The following is a 15,278-nucleotide window of genomic DNA, read 5'->3' on the forward strand; positions in this document are numbered from 1 at the left end:
AATAAAATCACAGAGCTATAAAGATCATCTTTGATTTCAAAGATGTGAAAATTGAGTCACAGGGAAGTTAAGTGATTTTCCCAAAGCAGCACAGTTAATTGTGCACCCACATTCACAGTCTTGCATTTTCCTTTTGGATTGCTGAGCAGTTCAACTTGGTAGATGCACGTGTTTATGCGTCATCAGAGAAAGGAAACTAATGCCTATCAAAACTAATGTTTATCACTACATAGGACTTGGTTTGTGATCTAGGGTTGCCAACAGTATATATAATGTTTCCACTCATGGCCCCAAACCAGGCCAGATCTAAGGGAGGTTGTACACTTTCCCAAAGTTTGGGCAACTTTGGGCAAACAGTAGTGATACACCGCAAATTTTTGGTGGTCTTTGACATAAAAGATAAAATCAGGTGATTAAGTGAACAAATGAAAAACCTGCTGAATGAGTGCGTGGATTTCATCTTTTGATTCCCTCACCAAACACAACTACTGTTCCTCCGATTCTGTTTTCAGTAGTGCAGAAAACTGGATGGGGAAGGAGAGGACAAGAAAAAGCAGAGAAGGAAAAGATGACAAAATAACTTTTAGCAATTTAAAAATATTTACTTGACCAAATTTTAAAGATGTTCTTTTAATAACAAATTATATGTAATTTCCAACTAGTTCCTACTCTTATGTGGGTCACATTATGGGTTAGAAATCTTTGGACTAAATATATTCAGGAAGAAGATGAGGAAGAGTTAAAATAGGCATCAGGGAGAAGTTAAAATGAAAATTCAGAGGTTTGAATACTGGTTATCCTAACTATTAAGGATCTTTCCTTTCTAAACCATTCTCAAAACAACTAAATTTTGAGAAAGAATTTGGTGGATAGAATGTGAGAGTCACAAAATTTAAATACTATTCTAGGTGAGGGGCATAGTGCTTTGAAAAATTATTGATGGTAGAGAAATGAGCAAGCTACACCAAATTTAAAAGATCTAGGATGATCAAGAAGTTATATATTTTAATAGTTTTATAGATCCATATAGTTTCTTATATCTTGCTTTGCTAGGTCTAGGTCACTGTGAATAACTCTTTATTTATAAGTAATAATCCAGAGTAACAATCTAGAACAACAAATCCCCAAATTTTCAGAACTAGTTGCTGAATTTTCTCAGAGAAAAAAATTGGCTAAGAAACTCTTAGTATATGCCTTTCATCTTATTTTCATAATTTGGCATTATTTAGACTGTTTAGACACAAGTCTTAGAGTTCTGTCATATTTTCTTTTCTTTAAAAAGAAACCATAAGTAGCTATTAAGCTTTTCCCTTCTAGTCCATGAGAAAGTGGGAGCTTCTTAGTGAAATGTACTTGAGGGAGAATTAAATATAATTGTAAACAAATTCCCTCAACAAAAATAACACTTGAGGTGTCCTCTGCTTGGCTTGTAGTGGAATCCAGTTTTCTTATATGTGCAGAATCTATTTTGTCTCAAAAATATTATAGAAGAGATAGCATTGCAAAGTAAATAGGATTTCCTACAGAGCTTATATAGGTATCGTACAAGGAGGAGGAATTACTTGATTCTTTTTAGATTTGTTCTCCATTCAGAATAGCAGTAACCATGGTTTTCACCCTGTAAAACAATGGAATCATGCATTTCATTTGTTGTGAGCATTTAACATGCAAATGCCATTACGGCTAATGGTGGGAAAAATCCTATAAAATTTAATAACCATCATAGGAAAAGTGTTGGCAGAAAAATTCCCTGCATAGAAATAGTCAACAAAATAATCACAGCCAGCTTCTTGTCATATCTGATACCTGCTCAGTGTATCCATTTGTCTCAATTATGCCTCATGACTTAAAGCTAAATTAAATAGATCCAAGGGCAATTATAAATTTAAAGATACTTTCTCACTGTCATCTCAGTGTGAGTTGTTACTTTATTTTGGCTTTGCTGCCGACTTCTCTAATCAGTTAATCAGAAATCAGCACGAAGTTCCTGGCAAGACCAGGTTTCTTATGTATCACACTTTGCAAAAGGTTGCCAAAATCTTGATTAGTCTAGCTGTATTCTTGAAGTATTTTTGTCTGTTATGAGTTAGGGTCAGGCATACAATGTACTCTTGAATGATCAGTTTATTTGGCATAATAAGAATGTAATAGACTGTTTATAAGTTACCCCTTTTAGGAGTGGGGAACTTTGACCCAAGTTTGTTTGTTTGTTTTCACATTTGTGGTAAGGGTTGTGAGACTTGAGTTTCTGGTTTAGTCTCATTTATTTACTGTGTAATTTAGAAATGATGCTTTATGGGCATGATCTATCTGTGCGTGTGTTGCTTGCTTGTAGTAAATGGGCCTGAGCCTAATGATTGTAAAGTATTGCAACATTTACCAACAGGAAAAGTCTAAAATGAAAAACAGTGTGCTTTAACATGGAATCAAATAGAAATACAAAGTTTCATTTTCAAATGGAGTCATGGCTCACATCATCTCATTTTCTTCATTCGAGGAGGAAAACATTAACACAAGATGTAGATGTCCTCCAATTCATTTGATCTAATTTTCAACTTCTAAAGAATCAAGCCCTGATGCTTACTCTCATGAACCTTGTCTTACTTATAATGAATAAGAAAGCAGCCCAGAGTTTTCCAGTGTGTCTGAGGTCTTTTTTTTTTTCCTTCTTCAATTTCCAAAGACATTTTCTTATTTTGGGAAATGATTCTTATGCAAATTGCCATATTCTGGGGAGAGTCAAGGGAATTAACAGTGGGATACTGGTTCTTCCAGTATTAGCTTTACATATATTCGAAATAAACCAGTTCTGGCACATAAAATGGTGGTTCTTTATAATGTGAGTTGGGGTTTCAAAACATGCCGTTTCCTAGAACATGTCAGGCACTGTTTCAGGCACTATTGCAGACACTGAGGATGTAGTTGTGAATAAGACAGAGGAGGTTTATACCTGCTTTGAACTTACATTATAGTACGGAGATACAGGCAAAAAACCAGTTAATTTGAAGTTGTGGCAAGTTTTATGAAGAAAATAACCAGGGTGATTTGATAAAGAGTAGTGGGGAGTTGGAGTCAAGGGGCTGGGAAGGCCTTTCTGGCCAGCAGGTATTTGACCAAGAACCATGGAATGAGAAGAAGCCAGGCACGAAGAGGGCCATGGAAAATGTTCCTGGAAGAGGGACCAAAAGACCAAAGGGTATAAGGCAGGAATGAGGTTTATGTGTTTGAGGAAGGGATAGATCGCCAGTGGTCTAGAATGGAATAATATAAGGGCAGCATGGGAGGCCAGGATGAGAGATAACACAGGGCTTCCTAAGGGGCCAGGTGTACTCCAAGCAGTGGAAAGCCACTGGAGGGCGGTAAGGAAGAAAGTGACATGAGCTGATTTACATTGTTCAGAGCTTGCTCAGGCCGCTCTGTGGACATGGAGTGTAATGGAGTTGGATGGTGGGATGGGGACAAGAGTTAGAAGCCACAAAGCCAGTTATGAGGCCATTGCAATATCAAGGATCTACAAAATCACTATCTTGCTGGATCATGGTGGATATTATTAAAACTATTTGTAATTAAATAAGTTACAAAGTTAAGTGGGTGGGTGACAACCATCAGATAAAAAACTGGGGGAAACTGGAGTAACTGGTACCTGGGCTGATTCTCATTTGACTGGCAAAACAGTCATCTGATGATCACCTGTGTTTTTCACAGATACTTAAAGTGTCCTTTGACAAAATAACATCAGGCTAAACTTTCTCTGACCAGCTCTTATGGAAGGAAAGCTAAACTGGAAAGCAAATCCCATTTTTTTTCTTGTGACTCACAAACACTGATGGTAGAAGCATAAATGAAGTAGAAAATGAGGTATTATTGGTGAATGTTGGTGGTGCTGACACATAGGGTAATTCAGGACAATAAAAGCTCCCTAAACCCCAGGCAAATTGAATAGTTGTGTTCACTGTCCACTCTGGCCATTTCTATAGGAATAGGCCATATACATGTAAGCGAATTAGTTAAGTCTATTTCCACTCTTTTTCTTGTCTCCCATCTCCCCAAATGCGTATTTCAGATATTTCAGAAGGGTTCACTTTCTGTGATTCCGTCCTCTCTCCAAGAAGGATGGGTCTGGTGCAGCAGCTGGAAGTATATTTCCTTCTTGGGGAAGATTGCAGTGAGCCTGATGTTCAACCCAAGGGCATCTGTGGTTATGGTGCCTGTAAACAGCATTCTCATAATCCAGTCTGGATACAGTTTTTATAATTGAACAACAAAAACATCTGACAGATGTGGGCAGGGTAATTTGAAAGCTAGATGACACAAAGAAATCAAGTTCATTTTCTGTCAAAACCGAATCTTTAAAAAAAGATGCAAAGCTGGCCCTCATTTTATAGGTTGAGAAAGATAATATTAATTATTCGAAGGTGGTAGCAAGTTTCTGTTCCCTCCACTTTTTCTAGATCCCTTGCAGTATCCTGGCTTTTTAGCTTGTTCATTTCCATGGAACTAGCAAGATGCTGATTCAGTAGGTCTATTATTCCCAAAGGTTTGCAAACCACTGAACACATCTAATGTACAGCTTGCCCAATTTTAGTGAACAGCTAACTTCACAGACGTTAATGAGGCCAATTATTGGCAAGTGAATTTGAAGTGAAGAACACATTAGGTTTGCTACTATTGCAGTTATTTGTTTATCGGGATTGATTGTGGCAAACTTCCTTTTGATCATTACATCTGATTGATCAGCGCACATGGCATTATGAAAGAATGAGGTTTCCAAATCAGATAGCTGCTTGGAAGAAAAATCTCTACCTTGCAAGGGCAGAACATGTTTCCCTATCTATTTCAGTGTGAAAGCCTAGCCATTAAATTGGAATGGATCCTAATTAGTCTCCTCACAAATCCCTAAAACTTTTTGGTCTTTCCTGTTGAGCAGAACTTAAAAGAAACCTAAATTCCTCCCTTGCCCACGTATAGTCAATATCAAAGAAAATAACTTGCACAGTAATACTGCTGAAAATGAGCACAGACGTAGCAATCCTGATTTGAAGTGGCATTGGAAAGTATAATTTGATTCACCCAGCCAAATGATTACTGCAAGTACAGATCATCAGCACGGCCCACTCCAGGACATTTGAATTGGTGATGAGCTGACAGCTAATTGCCAGACTAAGTCTGCCTCTTGAGCTTCTGCCTGAGAACAGAGGGAAAAATCCCCATTACTCCTACAAACTCCTAGCCTGGATGTAGGCTATTTTTCCATGTTGGAAATATGTCTTTTAGGATGACTGTCACTCTGTTCATACTGACCAGCTGCTGTTTGCCTAACATCCATACCTTCTTTGGCCAGTAACTACACCCCCATTTTTCCTTTTGTGAATCCCACCCCCAACTTAGTCCATACCTGAGGTGGGGTAATTCCACCTGTCAGTTCTAGGGGTGGGCTTATAACCAAAGTTTGGTCAATGAGCTACTATCTTCTTCTGGTCACAGTGATTGGTTCAGAAGTGGGCCATGACCTGAGTTGGGCCAATTAAAGTCAAACCCTGGACTTTTTTGAAACCATTGAGAAAGAGGTGTGCTACTTTCTTCTCTGATTATAAGGTGGTAAAAAGTGAGTCTGGCACTTCTGTGGGCCATCATATAGAGAATGCATGGTGAAGAGTAAATGAGATGATGTCTTAATGACATTGTCAAGCTCATGGATTTAGCTGTGCCTATAGCTAGATGTATCTTTGGACTTTCTAGGTCTGTGAACTAATAAATTGTCCATCTCCTGCTCTCATTTTCCTACTGCTATCATTGGCATTAGAAAAGTGTTAACACTCATGATAAAAGCACAAGAGAAGAGGCGGGAGATTTTAGATTTACTTTCTTCACACTTTTCTTCTTCTTTTTTTTTTTTTTTGAGACAGAGTCTCACTCTGTTGCCCAGGCTAGAGTGAGTGCCGTGGCGTCAGCCTAGCTCACAGCAACCTCAAACTCCTGGGCTCAAGCGATCCTCCTGTCTCAGCCTCCCGAGTAGCTGGGACTACAGGCATGCACCACCATGCCCGGCTAATTTTTTCTGTATATATTTTTAGCTGTCCATATAATTTCTTTCTATTTTTAGTAGAGATGGGGTCTCGCTCTTGCTCAGGCTGGTCTCGAACTCCTGAGCTCAAACGATCCGCCCACCTCGGCCTCCCAGAGAGCTAGGATTACAGGCGTGAGCCACCACGCCCGGCCAGACACTTTTCTTCTTTGTTCTGGGAATCATAGCTTCCTGGAGAAGTACAGACATGCCTCAGAGATATTGTGAGTTCAGTTCCAGATCATTGCAATAAAGCAAATTTCACAGTAAAACAATTTACCCAACTGTTTTGGTTTTCCAGTACATATATTAAATAAAAGTTATATTTACACTACACTGTAGCATATTAAGTGGCAATAGCATTATGTGTAAAAAAACAATGCACATATTTTAATTAAAAATACTTTATTTTTAAAAATGATAATGATCATTTGAACCTTCAGTGAATCCTAATCTTTTTGCTGGTGGAGGGTTGGTCTTGCCTCGATATTGATGACCACTGACTGGCAATTTCTTAAAATAAGATAACCATAGAGTTTGCTGCATTGATTGACTCTTCCTTACATGAAATATTTCTCTGTAGCATGTAATGCTGTTTGATAGCATTTTACCTACAGTAGAACTTCTTTCAAAATTGGAGTCAATCCTCTCAAACCCTGCCATTGCCACATCAACCAAGTTTATGGAATAGTGTAAATCCTTTGTTGTCATTTCAACAATGTTCACAGTGTCTTCACCAAGAGTAGATTCCATCTCAAGAAATCAGTTGCTTTGCTCATCCATACAAAGCAACTCCTGATCTGTTCAAGTTTTATCATGAGATTGTAGCAATTCAGTCATATCCTCAGGCTCCATTTCTAATTCTAGTTCTCTTGCTATTTCTATCACATTGGCAGTTACCTCGTCCACTGAAGTCTTGAACCCCTCAAAGACGTCCATGAGGCTTGGAATCAACTTCTTCCAAACTCCTATGAGTGTTGATATTTTTACCTTTTCCCATGTATCATGAATGATCTTAATGACATCTAGAATCCTTTCCAGAAGGTTTCCAATTTACTCTGCCCAAATCCATCAGAGTAATGACTATCTATGGCAGTTATAATGTTACCAAATGTATTTCTTAAATAATAAAACTTGAATGTCAAAATTACCCACTGGCTGCAGAATGGATGTTATGTTAGCAGGCATAAAAACAACATTAATACCCTTGTACATCTCCATCAGAGTCCTTGAATGACTAGGTACATTGCCAATGAGCAGTAATATTCTGAAAAGAATCTTTTCTTTTTCTGTGCAGTAGTAGGTTTAAACAATTGGCTTAAAATATTTATTAAATCATGCTATAGACAGAAGTGCTGTCACCCATGCCTTGTTGTTCCAATTATAGAGAACAGGCAGAGTAGATTTAGCACAATTCTTAAAGGCACCAGAACTTTAAGAATGGTCAATGAGCATTGGCTTCAACTTAAAGGCATCAGCCACATTTGCCCCTAATAAGAGAGTCAGGTTGTCCTTTGCAGCTTTGAAGCCAGGCATTGTCTTCTCCTCTCTAGCTATGAAAGTCCTAGATGGTGTCTTCTCCCAATAGAAGGCTGTTGTGTCTACATGGAGAATCTGTTGTTTAGTGTAGACACCTTCATCCATGATCTTAGCTAGATCTTCTGGGTAACTTGCTGCGGCTCAGCACTTGCTGCTTCACCTTGTGCATTAATGTTATGGAGACAGCTTCTTTCCTTAAACCTCACGATCCAACCTCTGATAGCTTCAGATTTTTTTTCTGAAGTTTCCTCATCTTTCTCAGCCTTGAAAAAATTGAAGAGAGTTAGGGCCTTGCTTTGGATTAATCTTTGGCTTAAGGGAATGTTGCGGCTGGTTTTACCCTCTATCCAGACCACTCAAACTTTGTCCATACCAGCAATAAGGCTGTTTTGCTTTCATATTTATCATATGTGTGTTCACTGGCATAGCACTTTTCATTTCCTTCAAGAACTTTTCCTTTGCATGTACAACTTGACTTTTGGCACAAGAAATCTAGCTTTTGGCCTATTTCGGCTTTCAACATACATTCCTCACTAAGCTTAATCATTTCTAGCTTTTGATTTAAAGTGAGAGACATGCAAATCTTCCTTTCACTAAAACACTTAGAGGCCACTGTAGGGTTATTAATTGGCTTAATTTCAACACTGTTGCATCTCAAGGAACAGGGAGGTCCCAGGAGAGGGAGGGAGATGGGGAATGGCCAGTCGCAGTCAGAACATATATATACATTTATTGAGTTAGTTTGTATGATATGGGTATATTTAATGGAGCCCTCAAACAATAACAATAGTAACATCAAAGATCACTGGTCACAAATCATGATTTCAGACATAATAATAATGAAACAGTTTTGAAAGATTTCAAGAATTATCAAAATGTGACACAAAATGAGGGCATGCTGTTGGAAAAATGACACTGATAGACTTGCTTGATGCAGGGTTGCCTCAAATGTTAAATTTATAAAAAACTCAGTATCTGTGAAGCATGATAAAGTGAAGTGCAATAAAATGAGATATGCCTGTGCTTTTTGCATCCTTTTGGCTTAGCGTGTGCCATAGAAATATGGGATACCTGACCTGTTTGTCCTCCTCTAATGTTGGGAGTGGTGTGACTTCATTCCAGTAAGATGTGACTGGCAAAATTGCTCAACAGATGCGTTTAATTAGGTTCTAGGTGACAACTTGAAATTCATTCTGTAGGTCACTGGTTTGTTCCATAGGAAAAAAATAGCAAAGCAAATTCAACTTAAGCTGAGAGGCAGCTCAGGTAACTGGATAAGACTTTCGCTGTCCTAGTTTTTCACTGTAACTCTTAGGCTGATCTGATTTTCATTAGAATTGGGCACCTTTAAATAAAAATTCTCTTCCAGTGTACAGTAGAGAGAACATGGGTTTTGAAATCAGGTAAATAGAAGTACAAGTTCTGGTTTCTCTGCTTACTAGTTAGCTGGGTGATCATTACAGACTTATTGATACTTTCTTTCAGTTCAGTTTTCTGTAAACTAGGAATGCAAATACCTTATTTACAGACTTTTCATGATCATTATCTATCTATTATCTAATATCTATCTATTACTGGCTAGCTGGGTGATCACTGTAGATTTATTGATGCTCAGTTTTTTTCTGTTAACCAGGAATGCAAATACCTAATTTACAGACTTATCATGATCATTATCTATCTATCTATCTATCTATCATCTATCTCATTGAATTGTGGCAAGTGGACTCTGAGCCATTCCACAACTGTCTAGCTCATAAAAACTACAATAGAGGGCAGAGTGGCTGGTGGGGATTCTGTTCCAGACACCAGGCCGTCCACTGAAAGGAAGGCCTAATCAATCCCCTCCACGTCAGAGGGATCGCATTTCCAAGGCTCCATTTCAGAAAGCAATTGCTTAAGGTTGTCTCTGACAAAAATAAACTCCTGGTCAGAGGGAACAAATTAAGTCTAGAATATAAATGTATTTTATTTGCCGAGCAGGAAAGGGAAGTGCTAAGTAAAAATAGGAAATTGGAATATTATGAATTGGGAGAGCAATTCTTTTCATCTTTGCAGCTAATGGCCTGAGCAAAAAGTGAACAATTTGTTTCATGTGATGATTCACTAATACTAACTGACAAGGTTTTCATTTCTGAGTCCCATTTCACATTCAGCTGCTTGTTTTGTAGTGCAATAGTACAATTATCTGTCTATCTTTTGCACAGCATAAACAGGATGGCTGAAATGTAGGTGAGGAATAACCATAACTGCTTAAGTCCTTCCTGTTTAAAAAAAAAAAAAAAAACAGTGAGAGAAAGGCAACGTGAAGTGAAGTGTCTCCTACTTGCCTTAAAATAACCATCTGTTTTCTTTGTGATGTCCTCTTCTCTGGAGAATTCACTTTCAGAAAAATATTCCAATACGGGAAGGGGAACAATAGCTGGATTTAATTTCACTTTGAGCTTTATTTTTGCCTCCTTTTTCTCTTTGCTGTAAATTAAACAGTGTTGCAAGGAGCACTGATTCTAACCACCAGCCTAGACACAGAGCAATTACTCTTGTGGCCTGCCTTTACACGGGAACTAGGGGAGGCCTGGGGAGAACTGACGTGCGGCAGCCCACCTCAGTTTAGTAAGGGCTGACAGTTAAAGATCGGTCCAGTCCTAGCTTTATTTTCCATTTATTTCCTGCATTTATTTTGCTGAGTTTTATCATTGTATTATTTGTATGACTTGGGTTTGCTTGGCAAACAAAGGGGAACGTTATTGTATGTGGCTCATAGACTCCAAGAGCAGGGGTGTGGTGGGCCTCTGAAAGCCTCTAGAGCTGGTAACTGGGAAGATTTCAGAGTTTCCTCTTTGCCTTCACTTCTGCCTTCTCTGCACATCTGTTTCATTCTACTTTTCGTGACTCTCTTTTATTCTTCTTTTTTTCTCTGCAGATGGGATTTTTCCCCTTACCCATCTGCATGGTGGAATATGGTGACTTTATAACTTCTGAGTTTATATGTTGCAGTTTTAGACAAAGACAGACTCATTGCTTCTGAATTCAAATTCCAAATTTTTGGGAAAGAGAATCTGATTGATCCAGTGTGGGTCAGCCGTCCACCGTCTATCTGATGGTGGTCCGCATGGAAGGGCCAGGTGGTTTAAATATGGCTGCAGAGACCCTTGCCTGTGGGTGGAGAGACTGTTCTAGAAGAAGATGGGCTGGGTAGAAGCCCAAATAAATTTCTATACTCCAGACTACAACTATTGTCCCGCTCTGGAAATCCCCGTGCGCAATGGAGCTTGTCCTTGGATCCTAAAGGGGTTGGCCTTTACCCCCATGTCTCATTTTTAGAACCTCCTTTTGGATTTGCTGGCTTTGCATCTAAACATCCAGCTTTAAGAGTGGGTGCAGTGAACTCATACTAAAGGTAAATCACCTTTGGCCCATCCATTCTTCTCCTCTCCCTGCTTCTTAACACTTTGCACCTGAGGTCATCTCAGACACAGGCTAGATTGGCCTCTGGGGACTCTCACAGGGAAGTGGTGGCCAGAGAGGAGGGACAGTGCAAGCAGAGAAGGAACATCAAGAGAGGTAGGTAGGAGGCTCATGAAAGTGTGGTCCCAGAAGCATAAGGAGGAGCACTTAAAGTGAAGGTTAAGGAGTTATAGACTCTGCAGAGCTGAGCCCACGGCCTCCCCAGAGGTGTTGATGGAGCTCTTGAGCACTGGGCATAATGATGAGCAAGGCTGGGCAAGTTCCACTATGGGGATTCCTGCCTCACTGTGGAAGTCGTATTTTTCTTGCTTTTAAGAACTAAGTATATTTGGTTGTGGCCTGGTTTCTATCAAGATATTACCTGAAAAATAGGATGACACAACAGATCTAATCCCATTTGATGAGCTAGATGTCATATATGTGAGAGGTTTGTGGTATTTACTATGGGAAAATTTGGTCCTGCTTCTTTTTTCTTCTTCTTTTTTAAATATATATTTTTAACTACTGCACTCCCAGATGATCTGCTTATTTTTTCTGTCTTAAACTTTTCCAAAACTTTTTTCTTTGGCACACTATGACCTTGTAGCTATGATGGTTTGGGCTGTACAGTCTAGAAAAACAAAGGCAGAGGTTTAAGCTTAAGAGGTCTGTTCAGTGTCAAATGCTTTCTTTAACCTTAGAAAGGGGTGGACTCATTAATTTCACTAATGCTGTGGAGTAGAAGCCTCTACCTCTACTAAAACTGTTGTCTTTGAATGACACCCTCAAATTTTGAAGGTATTTATAGCTTCCCCCTCTCTGTTTTGAGACATGTAGTATTTTTTTAATGAATTAAAGTGTTTCATTAGCTAATTATAGTCTATCATTTAGAATTACCTATTTTAATACAGGAGAAATTAGATAACTTCATACTAATATTAATTAGCTGTTTTGTCAGGATTTATTTAATATCTATTATTTTTAGTGTAATTTCTATACATAAAATGAAATCAAAGAGAACATAATTATAGATTTGTCTGAACATGACGCACACTGTCCTGTATTTTAGAGGCACAACACAAAATTTAAAAATTTCTCCCTTTTGTTTTACAGAATAATTTTCTTTTTCTTCTTCCTGAATCAGTTTTAAAACTTGCAAAACAGGCAATATTCTTCTGGTGTGGATGAGGAAACAGGTTTGCTTAGCCTTAGCAGATGTGTGGATTTTATTTTCTCTATGATGTAGGGACAAAAAGTGTAGATAGATACTGGGGTGAGATAACACAATTGAGTACCCAATTCTGCTACTAACTGGGATAATTGGCTTAAGCATGCTATTTTATCTGTGAAATGGGAACTAATAATATTAATAGTACTGATCTTATAGAGTGGCTATGAACATTAAATGAGATGATATATTTAAAACACTTAGAATGGCACCTACTACCTGCCTCACAGAGTTCTTGTGAATGGAAAAATACATGCAAAGCATTTGGCCCAATGTCTGATGCATGATATTCATAGACACCCAATAAATATGAGCTATTGTTATCCTATCCATTGTTCTTTTTTAAAAACCATATGGTTATATCTCCATAACTTTTCATTTATCATGTAATTAATACATCATTCCTTTTTTTTATTGGGCAAGAGCCAAAGATATAACAGAGTGGAAACAAAGTATGAACATTTCCCTTTGTCCCCCACCCCCATCAAATTCCACAATTGTCAACCTTTGGTTTAGGGAGATTTTGGTCGCCCCAGAATCTCTACCAGTGCTTCCACACTATTCTTTGATAGTAACACTTTCTGTTTTTTCAATTTATGCAAAGTTCCAAGCAAACACAGCTTGGAGCTGGGTCTATTGTTTATAATCTCTGATCTCTAGATCCACTTTCTATGCATTGTATTTCCAAATATACATCTTTCTTTGTGTGGATGTATTTGGGACTCTAGCATAATACATATTGTTTCTTTATCAGCATTTTTCATCCGAAAGTTCTCTTCCATGTCAAAATGTGTAAGTCTGCCTCATGCATTTTTTAAACAACAACTGCATCCCATCTATGGTATTATACAAATAGGCCATGATTGATTAACTATTTCTGTTTTAATGGACATTTTTATTTGTAATTTTTAATTATTGCACATGATATTGCAAAAATATCCTTTATAGTTTATATCATTTCTGAATACATGTGGCTATTTCATGGAATAAATTTATTTCTGGAAGTGGCATTTCAGTATTAGGGAATGTGCACCTTTATCATTTTGATAGCAATAGCCGAAATTCCATTCAGGAAAAGCTTCATGAAATATGTGTCACCAATTTAAAATATCACTAACTGTAAGAATTCTCATTGCTTAAATTCTCACCAATACTTGATATTATTAATCATAAATATTTTTGCCAATTAGAGAAGCAAAGAATAAAAATGTCATTTTATTATTCAATTTGCATTTTTAATTACCAATGAGGTTAATTCACTTCTGTTAAATTTTGGAAGTTTTCAGCCACTACTTCTTTGAGTACTTTTTTAGTCCTTCTCTCTTTCTCTTCTCCTTCTAAGACTCCCATAACAGGGACATTAGCTCTTTTGCTCTAGTTCCGTAAGTCCCTGAGGTTCTTTTCCTTTTTTAGTCTATTTTCTCCCTGTTGTTCATATTGCTTAATTTTTGTTGTTCTATCTTCAAGTTAATTGATTCTTTCTCTGTCCCATCTCTTCTGTTGTTGAGCCCAACCATTGTCTATTTTGGCTTTTGTATGTTTCAGTTCTCAAATTTTCATCTGGTTCTTCTTTATATGTTCTATACCTCTGTTGATACTTTCTATTTCATTACTGATGGAAACCTGAACATTTTGGATATTATGTTATGAGACTCCTGATCTTATTTAAATATTTTGTTTTTATTGGCCTTCTCTGACACCATGCTGTTACCGCCAGGTGGGGCGAGAAGTCCAGGTTCCCCCCCTCGGACACTGTTGACACCTGAGATGGGTAGGGGCTCCTCTGACTTCTGAGAGAGGGTGAAGGTATCTCGCCACTGCTTCCCATGTCCCCATGTGGTCTCCACTGACACTGTGGGGGAGGTGGGTCCCAGGTTCCTCCCGGTGATGGTGAAAGTCCCAGCTCCCTACTCATTCTTCTCTGATACCACCCCAGCAGGGGGTTGAGGTGCTTCATTACCGCCTGGCAAGGGTGGAAGTCTAGGTTCCGCTTGGAGTTTGCTGGTGGGGCCACAGATTTTTCTGATATTTTGTCTGCCATAGAGTGGTATTATCTTGGTAGGCTGCACCTTTCCTGGCCCTCTGGTTAGAGAGAATGGCTTTTGCATCTTCTTCTTCTTCTTTTTTTGTCTGCACCTGTTGTATCTAGGTTGCTGGCCTCTCCACTGCCCAGTCTGTGATATATAAGACAGAAAAGAAAACCCATGGAATTTATGTCTGTGTTGTTCCTTGGGTCCTGAGGTTTCTGGCTGGTCTGCCGTCTTCTCTCCACCTCTCAAAATCTTCTTATGTTTGTTTTACATGTAGTGTCCAGGAGACAAAGGGAAAGAAACACAGAGACACAGAGGCAGAGATAGGGAGGGGATGCTGGACTTGCTAATTAGGAAGTGATAGTGCTCAGTGAGGGAGTGAGAGCACTATGTTTCCAGGTGAATTAATATCCTGACCAAAAAAGGGTGAGAGCCACAAAGATGTGGGTGGATTCTTGTCACTTCCCTCTGCTTTTGCCTCTTGATGAGCTGCAGAATATACTGCTTGCTCCTTGCAGGTGTAGGCTGGCAATATTGCACTTACAAGCACTGTTAGGGTGGGTCTCCTGGGGGAGTGTAACACAACAGAATGAGTGGTAAGTTGAAAAACCTCTCTGCTTATGTGTCCCAGCCATGCTCTCATGTCTTCCTTTAAGATTCATGGGAAAAGTCTGTTAAATTCATTCATTCAAAATATTTATTGAACACCAACTGTACATTCATATGTATAGATTACAGAATAGAGAGTCTTATGTGTGTGTAGGTATGTTTGTGCCTTGTGTGTATGTATGCATGTGTATATATACAAACATACACATACACAAAACACATTGCTCTGTGATAAAAACATAATGTTGAACATAATGCACATGTTATACTCATATATGAATCTTATAATCTGAAACAGAGGATGTACATTAATGAAATAATCATAAAAGTAATGAAAATGTTAGTTTATCAGGTATAATGATTG

The 15,278-nt window shown here is 38.4% G+C and overlaps 1 pseudogene; it reads right to left on the bottom strand.

Annotated features, from left to right (window-relative positions):
• Positions 1-6,475: 6,475 nt before the first annotated feature.
• LOC138397312 (tigger transposable element-derived protein 1-like) lies at positions 6,476-14,316 on the bottom strand (annotated as a pseudogene).
• Between the last annotated feature and the right edge of the window lie 962 nt (positions 14,317-15,278).

The sequence above is a fragment of the Eulemur rufifrons genome, chromosome 16, assembly GCF_041146395.1.
Source record: "Eulemur rufifrons isolate Redbay chromosome 16, OSU_ERuf_1, whole genome shotgun sequence".
NCBI classification, from domain to species: domain Eukaryota; kingdom Metazoa; phylum Chordata; class Mammalia; order Primates; family Lemuridae; genus Eulemur; species Eulemur rufifrons.